At 43.2% G+C, this 16,471-nt stretch overlaps 1 protein-coding gene across 3 annotated transcripts in view; it reads left to right on the top strand.

Annotated features, from left to right (window-relative positions):
* Window positions 1–16,471, top strand: part of TSNARE1 (t-SNARE domain containing 1) — a 635,428-nt gene that overhangs the window by 494,809 nt on the left and 124,148 nt on the right. The gene's annotated exons all lie outside the window — the stretch shown is intronic.

Here is a 16,471-nt window from a genome sequence, read left to right as displayed (position 1 = left end):
AGGTATTGAAATAGAAGTGAAATATTAACAAGTAAATTTAAGTAAGTTCTATAACATACGATTTTTTATTATGAAAAAAGTATAGATTATGAATTTTATGTTTGTAAATTGAAATAAAAATATAAACAATACTAAAAAAATAAAGATACAGAAGAGCAAGGGCAGTTTTTTCCAGTTTCCCTCTCTCGTGGCGGCCCCCTCTTTGACCCCAGTGGTGTCCCGGACTTGTCCACCACATGCATGGAAGCACACTTTTTAGGAGCATAGAAGATTGTAACGGGAAGGGAAAGATGTGTTGTGCATCCTCTCTCAGCCAAGCCTTCCTTGCAGAGACGTTGTGAGGAAAGAAGGAAGACGTGCTTCCCTGAGCCCTTTGGAGGAAGAGGAAGAGTATGTGCCAGTCAGATAGCTTTAAAACACAACAGTGGAGCGAGAAGAAAACAACCTTGTTCTTTGTTGTATTCTGGCAAGTGGCCCAAAAGACAGGAAGGGGTTCTGTGTTTTGAAATATTCAGTCTGTCTTTGAAGAGGCAGATGAGACGACAGCATTGTTTATGCCATCTCCTTGTTTATTCCATCTTGAGCCTTTTTCTAGCTCCTGTAATCTTCTGCCTTTTTACCACATCTACGATTTTCTTCTGCTTTTCAGCGGCTTTTAAATATTGTTGTTCGGCTGCTTGTTTCGTTTTGTATGGTTTTCATCTGCAGCCGAAATAAGGGCCGTTGAGTGGGTGGCTCGGGAGCACTAATTCATCCCACCTATTTTTTTTCTTTTTAAAAGCTTTTCCCCCCAAAAAACTATGAGTGTACTGCAAGACTCTTCCTTCTTTCGAGAGTGGAATATTTGAGCACCTGCTCTTTTGGATGGCATCTTGTTGGCCATGGTTGTTGTGGGTTTTCCGGGCTGTATTGCCGAGGTCTTGGCATTGTAGTTTCCGACGTTTCGCCAGCAGCTGTGGCTGGCATCTTCAGAGGTGTAGCACCAAAAGACAGAGATCTCTCAGTGTCACAGTGGAAAAGAAGTTGGCAGGTAATTTATATCTTCTCAGGAAGGTGGGTTTGGGCTGAGTCATCCTGTAAGAGTTTTCCAGGTGTGGAATGCTAATGGAGGGAGGCTTCACCGTATCCTGAGGAGGTTCTTTTGCTACACCTCTGAAGATGCCAGCCACAGCTGCTGGCGAAACGTCAGGAACTACAATGCCAAGACCTCGGCAGTACAGCTCGGAAAACCCACAACAACCATCGTTCTCCGGCCGTGAAAGCCTTTGACAATACATCTTGTTGGCCAGTTGGAATAAGGAAGCCGATATTTTGTTGAGCAGGTCAGCTGTTTGTGAGCAACTCATGCCAGGTTACTTTTCAAGGAATTCAAACAATGCAGTATAATGCAATTGGCAATATATCCTCCATGCACACTCTCACACAGCCTGATGGGAGCTCTAGTTTCCCATCCCCAGAGACCTGATGTCATTCTTGTTGGAAGAGGAGGATCCAGCGCTGTCCCTCTCCTCAGGTTTCAGAGGGGGACAAACCAAAGAGTTGGAAAGATAGAGAGGGCAGGCCACTCTGTTTACTGTTTGCTATTGTTTACTGCTCTGACTGTCCTTTAATATGCAGATTGCTATTCTCTGGATTACCTCCTCCTGACTTCCTCCCTCTCTCTCCTTCTCTTCCTAGCTTTGTTCCAGGCAACACCTCTCTCCTTCTCCTCCCTCCATCTTGGCAGCATGGATGCAGGCCATGCCCTGCCATCCCTGTCCATCCTTAGACTAGATAGGTAGTTAGGATCTGTCTCTCCTCCTTTCCTATCAGAGAGTGGAGTTCCTGCAATAAAGAACTCTTATTTCTTTTCTAAATATAAACCAAGTGTATGATTTTATTATTTTTCACTCCTGCACACACACCAGCCAGCAGAACGCACTCACAACCACCTTTAATCACACTTCTTATGCCACACGATAGACTCTGCTAACGGCCCAAACATGGAATCTTTTAATTAGGTTTCTGGGGCCTACATAACAATTTATTTATCAACTCTGTGGCACTCATTAAACACATAATAATAATAACTGTGCTTATATACCACTCTTCTAGACAGATTGTTCACCCAGAGTGGTGAACAAGTTAGAGTTATTATTATCCCCACAATACAGCTGGGGAGTTGGGGCTGAGAGGAGTGGTTGACCGAGGTCACATACTGAGCTCATGGCAGGAGTGGGATTCGAACCAATAGAGTGCTGATTCACAGTCAGACCCCTGTGCTACAGCAGTTGAAGCTGCCTTGGTCCATCAAAGTCAGTACTGCCTGCAGACAATACCAATCATCAGAGACTCTAAACAATTTGAAAAATGGCAGAGGAAAATATCAGATTTTGTTTGGGCAGGCAAGAAGCCTCGAGTGAAAGTGAAAGTTCTACAAGATGCAAAGGAAAGAGGCGGAATGCAACTGCCCAATCTGAGACTTTATCATGATGCAATCTGTCTAGTTTGGTTGAAAGAATGGATGACATTAAAGAACAAGAAACTACTAGCCCTAGAGGGATATAAAAAAATATTTGGATGGCATGCATACTTATGGCATGACAAAGCAAAGGTCAACTCGATGTTCCTGCATCATTTTGTACGGAGAAGTTTATATACAATCTGGAAGAAGTACAGAATTTATTTACAAGAAGGAACTCCCTTGTGGGTGGTTCCGTATGAGGTGATAGACCCGAGAGCTGTTGATAATGAACAACAATGTTTAACATATAAAGAAATAACTAAAACTGAAGCAGCTAAACTTAGAATAAAGACGCAAGAGGAACTATCACCTAACTACGACTGGTTCCAGTACAGACAGATTAGAGACTTATATAACTCGGACTCTGTAAAGGGAGGTATACGAATAGAGAATTCGGAACTAGAGCAGACCCTTCTTAAAGAAGATAAGAAAAGAATATCCAAGGTATACCAAGTACTGTTGAAATGGTATACCGAGGATGAGACAGTTAAAATACAAATGGTGAAATGGGCTATAAACTTTAATAAAGAAATAACAATGGAGGCATGGGAATACTTGTGGAAAACTACAATGAAGACAACGACATGTACTAATATTAAAGAGAACATTTACAAAATGATTTATCGTTGGTACATGACACCAAAGAAGATTGCGCTAGGGAATTTGAATACTTCTAATAAATGTTGGAAATGTAAGAAGCATGAGGGCTCCCTCTATCATATGTGGTGGTCGTGTGAGGTAGCTAGGCACTTCTGGGGGGAAGTAATAAGAGAAATGAGTGAAATTTTACAATTTCAAATAAATAAGAACCCAGAACTCCTGCTACTAAACTTGGGAATGGAGGGAATTCCAGCCCATCATAGGACGTTGATATTTTATATGACAGCAGCAGCTAGACTTTTGTATGCGCAAAAATGGAAAGTACAAGAAGTGCCAACTATTGAAGATTGGACTTACAAATTGCTGTACATGGCAGAAATGGATAAGATGACAAGAAAACTGAGAAATCTGGACTCAGGGCAGTTTAACACAGACTGGGAGAAGCTGAAACAATATCTGGAGAAGAAATGGGAGGTGGGAGGAAAACTGTGGCAGTTTGAGAACTACTGAAGTATAATAAAAGTATAATAGAGGGGGGTGACTTTACCGAGGGACGAAGAGATAAATGTGAATTAATAAGCAGTTAACAGATTGATATATAATTAGATATATAGAGGTTAATAGATAGAATATTGACAGAAAATAATTAATGATAAGGTTTAAATATAAGGAGTGAATAACTAACAATATTTTCTTTCTTTGATAAGATTTATATGCACCAAACTGAATGTACAGAAGAGTCAAATTGATTGACTATGTGATGTGCTATATAGAATTACCATAAAAAGATAGAATGAGGAATACATAGAAAATAAGTCAAATTGTTTGATTTAAATATAAGATTTTTATGGTTTATGATATATAGAAATATTAGAAACTGGAAAAGGGGATAAATTGTTTACTTAAGAGGGAAACAAAGACTTACAGTTTGGGTATATAATGAGAAAAGTAGTTAAGGATGTACTGCTTAATATAATAGAAAATGTATATATGTTTAAGATAGAGGAATTTAATAGAAGTAAGGGAAAAGGGACAAAGGGTGGGAAAGCTGTTGGAAGTCAACAAAAGGGGGGGAAAGGGAGGGGGTTAGGAATGAAAAATTTGGGGAAAATTGAAAGTAATGTAAAAATAATGGATTCTAACCCAATAAAAAAATTTTCAAAAAAAAAAAAAGTCAGTACTGCCTGCTCATACTGGCAGTAGCTCTCCAAGGTCTCAGGTGGAGGTCTTTCTCATCACCTACTACCTGATCCTTTTAAGTGGAGACGTCAGGGATTTTTTTTCCTCATATGCACATTTTGGTGTAGTGGTTCAGAGTGGCAGGACTCTAATCTGGATAGCCAGGTTTGATTCCAGACTCCTCCACTTGAAGCGAGCTGGGTGACCTTGGGTCAGTCACAGCTCTTTCAGAGCTCCCTCAGCCCCACCCACCTCATAAGTTTATTGTTGTGAGAATCATAGAATAATAAAATCAAAGAGTTGGAAGGTACCTCTATGGTCATCTAGTCTAACCCACTGCACAATGCAGGAAATTTACAGCTACCTCCCCCACTCTCACACACCCAGTGACCCTCACTCCATGCCCAGAAGATGGTAAAAAAAACTTCAGGATCCCTAGCCAAACTGGCCTGGGAAAAATTGTTTCCTGCCCCCAAAGTTGCAATCGACATTACCCTGGGCATGTAATAAGGGGCCACGAGAACTAAGCACTGATGTAACCCTTCCTGCCCTCCCTCTCATGATCTGCCCAGGTTCACAGAATCAGCATTGCTGTCAGATGGCCATCTAGCCTCTGCTTAAAAACCTCCAGAAAAGGAGAGCCCACCACCTCCCGAGGAAGCCTGTTCCACTGAGGGACCGCTCTAACTGTCAGGAAATTCTTCCTGATTTTTAGCCGATTCCTCTTAAGATTTAAGGATATTGTATTGTGAGGATATTGTATTATATTGTATTGTAAACTGCTCTAAGCTGGTGTTAAGTTGCCCGGAAGGGTGGAAATTAAATCAAAGGTTATTATTATTATTTTCACACAGCCTTATGGTAATTGTAGTAACCCCCCACCCAATTTAATTCCCCATCTCATCCATCCATGAGCCGGGAAGAGTCCATTCAACCTACTGGGCTGATGCAAAAAAAGCCACAAGGCAGAAAGAAATGAAGCTCCACCACCACAGGTACTGGGCAGCCTCAAAGCTTCTCAAGTCAGGTAGTGTCGAGACAAGGAAAACCAGTAGACTCAGGATGAACAAAAGGAAATACTTCTTTACATGAAAAATTAAAATGAACTCCTGCCCACAAGTCAAAGTTGACTCATAGCGACCCCTGTTGGGGTTTTCATGGCAAGAGACTAACACAGGTGGTCTGCCATTGCCTGCCTCTGCAATCCTGGTCTTTGTTGAAGGTCTCCCATCCAATTACTTACCAAGGCCGACCCTGCTTAGCTTCTGAGATCTGATGAGATCAGGCTCACCTGGGCTACTAGCCTTACTGACTAACTCTTCACAGCCTTAGTTTGGCAAAGAGATGGGCACGAACAGCAATACAAACAAACAAAGCCACGAACAGCCCAAGCTGTTCGTGAGGCCCCATTCTAAACGTACAGGTGGGCGTTGCAAGCCTCGTTCATTGCTGTTCATCAAGCCAGACACTCTGGCACCTGCAAGCAATTCCCTTGGCAATTTAGGCAGGGACTGCCTGAACTCTGTCTGAACTCCTGCTGTTGCCCTGGAAACCCCAATCTAAGCCCAATTTAGCTTGATAGGCAGGTCTTCCTTTCCAGTGTGGAGCTCCAAATTTGTTACAAGAGAGGCTCTGGTTTTGCAGACAGTGGAGAGGGAGAGACAGCTGCTGTTGGCATTTTGATAGACAGACTGCATTGGAGCTTGAATTTTCTTTGTGTGTGGTGGGATAGGGATCTACCCCTATCCCAGGGCTGCTGCCAGGCTCTGGGGCCAAGCTATTATTTATTACTGGTACCTTTCCTGCTGCCTGCTCACATCAGGTTTCTGGGAGTGGTGCAATAGGGATCTTGACTTGGATGATGGCTGGAGGAGAACCTGCTGGCCCCCACAAACAGCCAACCACGAACATGTTCGTGAACAGGGCCATGTTCGTGGTTGTTCATGAGTCCCTGTTCGTGGATGGCAACGAACATCACGTTCAGGTTTTTTTTTCTTCTGTTCATGCCCATCTCTAGTTTGGCATAACTACAGGACTGCCTCTTTCCCTTTTCCCTCCACCACAGCTTCACTCATCTGAACAGGGCTCCTGCAAGTGCCACCATGCACATAAATCAACAGCTGCCACATGTGTTTTCTCAGTGGTCACACCCACCTTATGGCCTACCGGAAGAGGTCAGGAAAGGCCACACACTCCTAGCTTTCGACAAACTATGCACAACTGAGTTGTTCATGAGGGCTTTTTTACTCAGATAGGGGGGCTATCTGTAAGGAGGTGGTCTCAAAGAGATACTTCATTAAACAGATAGGGATCATAGGCTTCTCTGCTATATGCTACTATGTGCTATCTGTTGCTTTAAGTAGGATCCTGCCCTGACCTGGATAGCCTAGTGAGCTTGATCTTGTCAGATCTCAGAAGCTAAATAGGGTCAGCCTTGGTTAGTCATTGGATGGGAGACCTCCAATGAAGACCAGAGTTGCAGAGGCAGGCAATGGCAAGCCACCTCTGTGAGTCTTTTGCCATGAAAACCCCACCAGGGGTCACCTTAAGTCAAGAGACTAACAGAGAAAACCCCAGCTATGACTTGAGGGGACTCTCTACCACTATCATTAATAACAATCCGCCCTGAGCCTGCTTGCGGGGAGGGCGGAATATAAATACGATAAAATAAATAAAATAAATAACAAGAACAAAATCATGCATTCGTGATACTTACTATTAGTACAACCAATCAGGATATTATTGGGCAGTACTCTAAGTAGCACCCTGCCCTGGATAGCCCGGGTGAGCTTAATTTTGTCAGATCTCAGAAGCTAAGCAGGGTCAGCCTTGGTTAGTAATTGGTTAGTCATTGGATGGGATTGCAGAGGCAGGCAATGGCAAACCACCTATGTTAGTCTCTTACCATGAAAACCATACTAGGAGTCGCCATAAGTCAGCTATGACTTGAGGGCACTCTCTACCACCACCAAGTATGATCCTACTCGGTAGTTCTATATTGTTTAATATGCCAGTCTTAGAATTGCTTATACTCTCAGCATTTCTTCAACTCTGTATTGGATTTCTGCCGATGTCATGTCTTCTCAGATTCGCATTTATGTACCCTATGGCATTGTTTATTGAGATGCCCTTAAAATTGACTATACTAATCTCCCAGTATGTAATCTGCCTTGAGTCTCAATGAGAAAGTTGAACTATAGATGACATAAACAAACAAACCTCTGAAACTCAGGGCCAAGCTACACATGACGAATGACACTTGAACAGCAAGTGGATTGAGTGGAGGGCAAGTGAACAGGGAGAAATACACTTGCCGTTCAAGTGTCATTCGTCATGTGTAGCTTGGCCCACAGAATCATAGTTTGGAAGGGACCTCTAGGGTCATCTAGTCCTACCCCTAGTCAAACCAAGATATATGCATAAAGATGTCCTTTAAGATCTGCCAAAGATGATCTGGTCAGCCTACTGTCTCAGGGCCAAGCTACACATGACGAATGACACTTGAACGGCAAGTGGATTGAGTGGAGGGCAAGTGAACAAGGAGAAATACACTTGCCGTTCAAGTGTCATTCGTCATGTGTAGCTTGGCCCTCAGTGCCAACAACAGTGGAAGGTCTCAGCCTCTATGCCCTGTTGGCCCTCCAGAATAACTAGTTGCCCACAGGATACTGGACAACTGAGACAATGATGATGGACTTGATGGACCACTAGTTTAATCCAGAGGAGCTCTTCTTTTGTTCTTAGTCTGGAGGATCTATTTAACTCTCAAGAGACTGATCACTCTTGGTAGGCCATTAATCAATCTGCACTCCATGAATAGACCTGATGCATTGTGAGAGTTTTTATATAAAAGACCAGCTGGCACTAAAAAAAAAGGATCCAACTCAAGAGATCTCTTCCAGTGGTCAGTAGGAAGTAATGCCTGGATTAGGAACACAGCTAGCCAAAACTGCTTATCATGCAATGCATTTCAGTGCTATCTTTGGGACGCGAATGCTTGTAATGTGCTTTCGGAAACGCTGTGGCGTGTGATCCCTTTAAAGTATCTGCACTTCTGTGTTACAGCAGTCTGTGGTCGATGGACAAGAGCTTAGCTGGAAGCATTTGCTGAATACTGCCCTTTCCTTTTCTCTTCCCCCCCCCCCTTCGCTTCTCAAAAGTGGTTATTCTAAAAACATCTAAAAATACACGTTGAGTCACCTGAATTCTCCGGTTCTGAGCAAAATAGATTTTTGAGGCAAAGAATGGTGGGGAAGCAACCGGGAGAAAGTTTGCACAAAACAGAAGCAAAAATATTTTGAGTCAATTGTATCTATCAGCAATTAGTTTTTCCAGGTTCTTAATTGGTTTTCTGCAAGGAAATGCTCTTAGAAGAAGAAGCCCCGTAACAATGGAGACATAGATTAAGTGGTACGGAATTAGGATCTGGGGAGAAGTCGTCTGCATTCTAGTTAGAGATGAACTTGTTAAGATTTTCTAACCTGATATTGGCCCTTTTCACACTGCTTACCTTCACTCTCAACAACCCGGAACATCGCGCCAAAAACGCGGAAGATCGTGTTTTCTTGCGCGAGATTTGCATGACATCGCGCAAATCTCACGTTCCGCATTTTTTGCGCGATGCTCCAGGTCTTGCGAGTGAAGGTAAGCAGTGTGAAAAGGGCCATTATTTTAAATATCACATCAGAACATCAATAACTTCACAATGAATAATAATGTACTAGGATATACTGCTGCAGAGATTCCAGTGTCATGGAAATGCATATCCAAAGACTACAAAAACATTTCCCCCAGTTTCCACGAAAGGCAGGCATAGTGCAGCTTTAAGAAAGCCACAGTTGCCCATCTTCTCTGATCTTTGAGAGGTTTTTTTTGTTTAAAAAGACAGAGCCAAAGGCTGTTGATTTCACCTCTCTAGATTAGTTTAAAAAGACAGCACAGATGCTCCTCATAGGGTTTGTTAAGTTTATTTTTGCCTCCCCAAAGGGGAGGTGAAATTAACAGAGACTTTGGGGAAGCGAAGATGAAATTAACAAACTCTCTGCGCAGCAATCTCTGCCAGCTCTGTGTTTTTAAACTATGCTTCCCGGCTGACTTTGTGTCTTCCTACACTTGAGCATCATTGTGTAAGATGTCCCCATGTAGAGAGACTCTGAATTTCAGGGTCATGGATGCACATGGAACTTCCTCGCTTCTGTAGGGCTGCTAGAATGTGTGTCATTTTGGTCACATCCTGTTTGCCAGCCTGTTTTGTTTTTTAATGGACTGTTCCTCAGTTTTATGACCCATTTGTAGATGTTCAGTAGGTTGCTACACTCTATTCCTATCAAGCAGTGCAACATGGTGGAATCGCGTTTCCACACCTGCTCTTTCTAACATGTCCCGATAGAATTCTACTACCCGCTCCTTGCCATCCCACCTCTCCAGTTGGCAGGAAAATGTTAAATGCACACTTTAATCAGTCATGATTCGTATGAATTTGTTGTAAATAAATGTGTGTGTTTTTTTAAAAAAAAAACTCCTGCCATTCAATGTTCTTCTGATTACGGATATGAATGGCTGCCAATCAGTTTTGATTAGTGGTGTTTTTAGAGCCCCGTGGCGCAGAGTGGTAAGCGGCAGTACTGCAGCCCAAGCTCTGCTCAGGACCTGAGTTTGATCCTGGCGGAAGCTGGGTTCACATAACTGGCTCAAGGTTGACTCAGTCTTCCGTCCTTCCGAGGTCGGTAAAATGAGTACCCAGTTTCCTGGGGGTAAAGTGTAGATGACTGGGGAAGGCAATGGCAAACCACCCCGTAACAAAAATCTGTCAAGAAAATGTTGTGGTGCAACATCTCCCATGGGTTGGTAATGACTCAGTGCTTGCACAGGGGACTACCTTTACCTTTTTGTGCATGCACAGCAGGTGTTTGGGGGCACAGGGGGTTGCAAACCTTTGTGTTCCTCATTGTGAACCAAACAGGCCATTTAATCATCTCATCTCTGATTGTTACTGCTGAGCATGGTACCTTTGACTGTTGAAATAGGTTGGTGATGAAAATTGGAGCCTCCCTAGCCAGTTCTATTGCTTTATCTCAGTGCAGTTTGTGAAACCTTATACCATGGAGATAAGGGGACCACCAGGAATAGTGCTGTATAAAATGTGCACGTGTGTGTGATCTGCAGCAACAATAATCTTCTTTCACCCATGGAAATGCCATTGATTCAGCAAAACCTACAATCCAAAACCAGGATTTATTGTTTTTTCCTAATGACCAGGCTTGGCAGATGTCTTACCAAACCTTGGACACGCTAGTTGTAAGCCACATTTTATTTACGTTGTTTATTGAAAACCTTTGTATGGCTCCTTCCCACCCAACTTAGGGCCCCCCAAAGCTATAAAAAATCAAAACAGTGTATAAAGTATACACACACTAAATATTTAAAACAATAAAATAAAATATGCACACACAGAAACACACAAACAGGGGGAACAGCCAATAATAGAGAGGGAACGCCAAACAAAACAAAACAAAAAGTCTCCACACACTGGCAGAAGACAAGAATAGAGAGAGAGAGGCAAATCTTGATGAGGAGGGAATTCTGGAGTTTTGGTGCCACGACTGGGAAGGCCCTGTCTCAGAATCCAGAAAGGTGACCCTGTAGGTGACCCTGTATATATACCATATATATGGTATATATATATATATATATATATATATATATTTATTAGGGCTGATGGACTTCAGTTGGGTTCTGATAATGCATTCCTCACAGGGCATTTCCACTATCTTTTATACCCTCTTACAAACTAAAGCCGTTAGGTCTCAAATCCCTTAACGTATTTCAAGGCAGGAGACATTATAAGTTGGTTTTAACCTGATAGTACTTTACACATGCACCTTCACACACACACACACACACACACACACACACACACACACACACACACACACACACCCTCATCATAACAAGTGGCACTTTTTTTAGTACACCATGATAATTATTTCTGCCGTTTATGTGAGACCAATAACTGTCCGTTGCTAATACTGAGAAAAGTAGACAGTTGTAAGATTCTCTTAGTTTCTAACTTTGGCCTACTCAGTCATCCCCCGTGGACATTTAGCACTATTTAAATTAGTCAGACATAGCAGGGAGCTCCTCTTGCTCTAGTAAAACCACAATAAGGAATACAAAGGAAATAGGTGGAAAATTAAGCATTTTATATTTAATCGAACATAAAATGTGTCCAAACGCAAAGCCTGCTCATTCATCCATGCCCCCCTTTTTATGTGTGATTTCCTGGAGGAAAAATAAAATAATAATTTAATATTAACGTTGCGTTCCAAACTCTTCCACCAGAAGCGCTATCGATGCTCAACGGGAGGGGGGGAAATCATAAAGATAATTACGCATGGTGAGAAAGGAGGGCATTGTTCCGGGTGCAGTGAAGAGAAAGCAGAGATATAATGGGAGATTTTAATGAAAACATGCCCCTTAAGACTATTTGATCTTTGAAATATAAGGCAAGCAGTTTAGTGGCAAAAAGGTAATAATCCATGTGAGGTTTTTAAATATAATATGCAGGGAATCATCTAGAGTAACTCAGTTCATCAATGGAGCTGAATGGTGTAGGGGTTTTTGTTACTGCGTTTGATATAATAGAGGAAGGCACCCTGAAAAAGGTGAAGGGTGAGATTGTCTATTTAGCAAAGAGTCCAGTAGCACCTTTAGGACTAACCAACTTTATTGTAGCATAAGCTTTCAAGAGCCATAGCTCTCTTCATCAGATGCATCTGATGAGGAGAGCTGTGGCTCTCGAAAGCTTATGCTACAGTAAAGTTGGTTAGTCTTAAAGGTGCTACTGGACTCTGCCATTTTGCTACTGCAGACTAACACGGCTAACTCCTCTGGATCTATTGTCTATTTAGTACGTTTATATCCCTGCCTTCCTTCAAGGAGACCAGGACACCGCAGATGGTTTTCCCTTCCTCCATTTTATCTTCACTACAACCCTGTGAGGTAGGTTAGGCTGAGAGAGAGAGAGAGAGAGCACTCTGGGCTGCCAGTAAGCTTCATAGCTGAATGGTGATTTGAAAATCCCCCCAGTCCTAGTCTAGCACTCTAACCATTATACCTCATAATCCCAGACAGCAGACCTCTGGGGAATTCTCAGCAATGGCCTTCAGCTCCCTTAAGAAAGAAAGGAAGGATTTCACCATAAACAAAACATTTCCTGCAAATAGAATGATTCTTCTGTCCCAGCTATCCCCTGACATCCTTGTTTTCTATCTGCAGGGAATTCATTTTGTACAGAGAAGCTAGCAGTTACATGAGTCCTACATCTTCACATGGTGATAATGCAGATTGACCATCTCTGTGAGAACTAGGAGTTGCAAAGTACAGTTTGCAGAGAAGAGACCTAAAGCTTAATTCCCTTCCACTCTGTGTCGTTTATCAGATACAAACGAAAGGCCGTGGCTTGGAGGAGCTATTAATTTGCTCCATTATAGCTGATAGATGCCGGGCCTTTTCCTGGGCAGAATATACTCAGCTTGTTCTTCCCAAAGTGCCAGTTTGCCACATTCCAACATATACACAATAGAGTTTTCAGGTCTCATTAGGGATATTTTTACACCGTTTGATAATTTGTATTTGGGTATACATTGCACACGTGTTGATCTATCTTAGTGCATGCATGCGTACGAGAGAGAGAGAATTTAATATTTCAGCATTTCTCCAGTGAGGTAAATAAACATGGCGTTTAATCTTAATAACACAAGAAGTTTAATAACGCACACTTTTTTCCCCCAGTGCCTGAGACAAACCAGATGTAAACTGCCCATTAACATTAGTTCTACATGACAAACCGCCTACCTTCCACCATCGTTCATTTCAAACCAAGGCTTTTGGGCCCGATTGGAATGGCAGACAGCTAAAGCGTATGGTTAGGGATTTAAATAATCACAAATTAAAGGCAAAATTAGCTGGAGAGAAGGCGGGGGAGAAAGAGCTCCTTCTGAGCGAAAGGAGACTTAGAAGACAGGGCAGCACTTGCTTCTAAAGAAAGCTGCAGAGACGGGTGCAAAAAATGGGGAAGCAGACAGTAGAGAGGAAGTTGGTGCAGAGGGGGACTCAGATTTCCCTAGTTATCCTCTTCTCCATTTTATCCTACCTTCTTAAGCCATTTCATTGGGGTTGCCTGTTGGCCTCTTCAGTCCAGCGGAGGCAAAAAGGGGACAGGGGAGAATTACATCGTAACGTCACTTCTGGTTGCACCCGGAAGCGATGCCACAAAACTCTAGCAATTCCCCAATCTACATGGTAAAAAGCATAAAGATTTGTGGAGTTGTATATTACAAGGATTTAACTTCCAAGATCGGCCAAGATCAGGCTAGCCTGGGCCATCCAGGTTAGGGCAAAGGTGGAGCTTGTATATTACAAGGATTTAGCTTCCAAGATTGGCCAAGATCAGGCTAGCCTGGGCTATCCAAGTTAGGGCAAAGGTAGAGCTTGTATATGACAAGGATTTAGCTTCCAAGATCTGCCAAGATCAGGCTAGCCTGGGCCATCCAGGTTAGGGCAAAGGTAGAGCTTGTATATTACAAGGATTTAGCTTCCAAGATCTGCCAAGATCAGGCTAGCCTGGGCCATCCGGGTTAGGGCAAAGGTAGAGCTTGTATATGACAAGGATTTAGCTTCCAAGATCGGCCAAGATCAGGCTAGCCTGGGCCATCCAGGATAGGGCAAAGGTAGAGCTTGTATATGACAAGGATTTAGCTTCCAAGATCGGCCAAGATCAGGCTAGCCTGGGCCATCCAGGATAGGGCAAAGGCAGAGCTTGTATATGACAAGGATTTAGCTTCCAAGATCTGCCAAGATCAGGGTAGCCTGGGCCATCCAGGTTAGGGCAAAGGTGGAGCTTGTATATGACAAGGATTTAGCTTCCAAGATCTGCCAAGATCAGGCTAGCCTGGGCCATCCAGGTTAGGGCAAAGGTAGAGCTTGTATATTACAAGGATTTAGCTTCCAAGATTGGCCAAGATCAGGCTAGCCTGGGCCATCCAGGTTAGGGCAAAGGTAGAGCTTGCATATTACAAGGATTTATGAGAAGTATGCCAGATGTGGAAGGTCCCTTGTGACATCCAGGAATGTTCAATTACTTGCCAGTTCTGCACATGTCCTCCATGTGTGTAGCAGTCACCACAGCCAAATGTGCAATGGGATGTTTGCATCTGAGATCTTTATGAGAAAGAGATGACTGTACATGTGGGATTATTTGCTGCTAGGGTGGATCCTGCCTTGACCTAGATAGCTCAGGTGAGCTAATTGCATCAGATCTCAGAAGCTAAGCATTGTCGGCCTTGGTTAGTAATTGAATGAGAGACCTCCACTGAAGACCAGGGTTGCAGAGGCAGACAATGGCAAACCCCCTCTGCTAGTCTCTTGCCATGAAAACTCCACCAGGGGCCACCATACGTCAGCTATGACTTGAGGGCACTCTCTGCCGCCGCCACTACATCCTACCCCTATCCTCCTCCTCTGCTCAGCTGAGCCTTGTGTTTCCCTTCATCCAAAGGAGATTTCCTCCAAATTAAGGGGTTCTCATGTTACAATTTAGTCACAGGTAGTGCTTGCTGAAGAACTTCACCTACTGTTTTATTCTAATGTTTAAAGTGGGAAGAAGAAAATATATTTGGAGTGCAATCAGAGAACCAGTGTGGCAATGGAGCAGGTGGAAGAGGAAGAGAGTCACATTTTGGATTACTCTCTGTGCGAAAATGGAGAACCCATTCCTTCTATAAAATACCAACAATGCCTTGGAGAAAGTATCTTGTAATGTACCTGCTCTGGAATGATTAAAAAGAAAATATTTAAACCTCAGTTAGCTTTGTTACATTATTATTAGAAAGGGGCATGAAGAGAAAAACGAACATGGTGTTCGTTATTCGTTGCCATCCACGAACAACGAACAACGAACATTGATGAACATGACCTGTTCACGAACATATTCGTTGTTCGTTGTTCATGGGGGCCAGCAGGCTGCCCTCCAGCCATCAAGATCCCTACCGCACCACTCCCAGAAACCCTACCTGAGCAGGCAGCAGGAAATGTACCAATAATAAATAACTGCTTGGCCCAGAGCCTGGCAGCAGCCCTGGAACTTGAAGGAGTAGAATGCCAACAGCAACCCTCTCTCCCTCACTGTCTGCAAAATCAGAACTGGGAGCCCCCCTTCCCCTGCTCTTTGCTTCCTTGTTGTAACAAATTTGGAGCTCCACACTTGAAAGGAAGACCTGCCTATCAAGCTAAATTGGGCTTAGATTGGAGTTTGCAGGGCAACAGCAGGAGTTCAGACAATGTTCAGGAAGTCCCTGCCTCTGGTTGCCAAGGGAATTAATTGCAGGTGCCAGACTGTCTGTCTTGACCAACAGCAACAAACAGCAACGAACGAGGCTTGCAACGACCACCTGTTCGTTTAGAATGGGGCCTCACAAACAGCTCGTTCACGGACAGCTGATTGGGCTGTTCGTGGCTTTTTTTTAGTTTGTGTTGCTGTTTGTGCCCATCTCTAATTACTATTTTTTTTCTCTATTTACATAATTAAAGTATAGGGTGGTCTTTTGAACTCTTTTGCTTTACTATTCTTACAGTGCCACCCTGTAAGAATATAGGGTGACTCTGTACGAATGGAATCAATGGGGTTAAACTGGAGTAACTCTGCTTAGGATTGCACTCTCTCTCTTCCAGAGCTTCAGGATATGATTCCAGGGTATAAGTGTTTGTGACTCAAAGCTCCCTTGAAAGCTCACACCCTGAAAATCTTGTTGGTCTCTAAGGTGCCACTGGATTCAAATCCCGCTGTTCTACTGCAGACCATCATGGCTACCTAGTCAGAGCTGAAAGCTAAACGGGGTCAGCCATGGCTGGTACCTAGATAAGAGACCATCAGGGAAGACAGGAGTGGCTATGAAGAGGAAGGCAATGACAAACCACCTCTTCTCTGGAATGTCCTGAGAACGGAGTTGCCCTAAGGCAGTTGCAACTTGATGCCACGTTCTTCTTCTCCCCCCGCCAACTTAAAATTCAAATACTTCCATCCGCCTCTGTGATTTTTACTGGCTTTTCAATCTACACAAATGCCTGCATGTTTGCAGCCACTGAGACTTTCAGCTGCTTTTTAAACATTTTGCTGCTGAAAGATGGGAA

This window comes from Eublepharis macularius, chromosome 7, assembly GCF_028583425.1.
Source record: "Eublepharis macularius isolate TG4126 chromosome 7, MPM_Emac_v1.0, whole genome shotgun sequence".
NCBI classification, from domain to species: Eukaryota; Metazoa; Chordata; class Lepidosauria; order Squamata; family Eublepharidae; genus Eublepharis; species Eublepharis macularius.
This window is presented reverse-complemented; position numbering and strand designations above follow the sequence as displayed.